Source organism: Penaeus monodon, chromosome 29 (assembly GCF_015228065.2).
Source record: "Penaeus monodon isolate SGIC_2016 chromosome 29, NSTDA_Pmon_1, whole genome shotgun sequence".
NCBI classification, from domain to species: Eukaryota; Metazoa; Arthropoda; class Malacostraca; order Decapoda; family Penaeidae; genus Penaeus; species Penaeus monodon.
The window spans coordinates 10859399-10859969 of record NC_051414.1 but is presented as its reverse complement, the minus strand read 5'-3'; the positions used below and the strand labels follow the sequence as shown (position 1 = coordinate 10859969).

The window sequence follows — 571 nt, the reverse complement described above, 5'->3', positions numbered from 1 at the left end:
TGCCATACAACTAACACTATGACAGGTAGTTTGTGCCACCGGCAGTTGCCATCGCACTCCCGAACCCCACTTCCTTCCCCAGTGACACTCAGGCCCCCTGGGGGGGTTCTAAACACCCCAAAGTCCCAACACAAGGATTTTAGCCCAAAAAGGGAAAAAAAAAATTCTGACAAAAGATTGAGGAATGCATTAGCCCCGGGACTGTGGCCGCCTCGCGCCCCTCGGGCAACAGAAACCCCTGAAGGGGGTTTTCAGGTCAGTTTAAAAAAGGGAAAACCCCCGGGGAAAATGAAATTTAATTTTCTTTTGTGTTTAGAGGGGAAAATAAATTTGTTCGATATGTTAGAATCGCTGTAGTTTTCTTTCGAGTTAAGAAAAAAAGCTTGAATATTGTAAAGTTGTTGTGAGTTTTTCCCTGGGGTTTAAAAAATCAAAAGGAACTGTTTTTTTTTTTTGTAAAATAAAATAAAATTTTTTAAAACTAAATAATTTATTATTGGGGTTTTTGGGTTTATACATTAATCTACTTTTGCTGTTACGATTAATAAACTATTAATTTTCGTTAAAAGAA

The 571-nt window shown here is 38.2% G+C and overlaps 1 pseudogene; it reads left to right on the top strand.

Annotated features, from left to right (window-relative positions):
• Positions 1–571, top strand: part of LOC119591732 — a 20342-nt pseudogene that overhangs the window by 5725 nt on the left and 14046 nt on the right.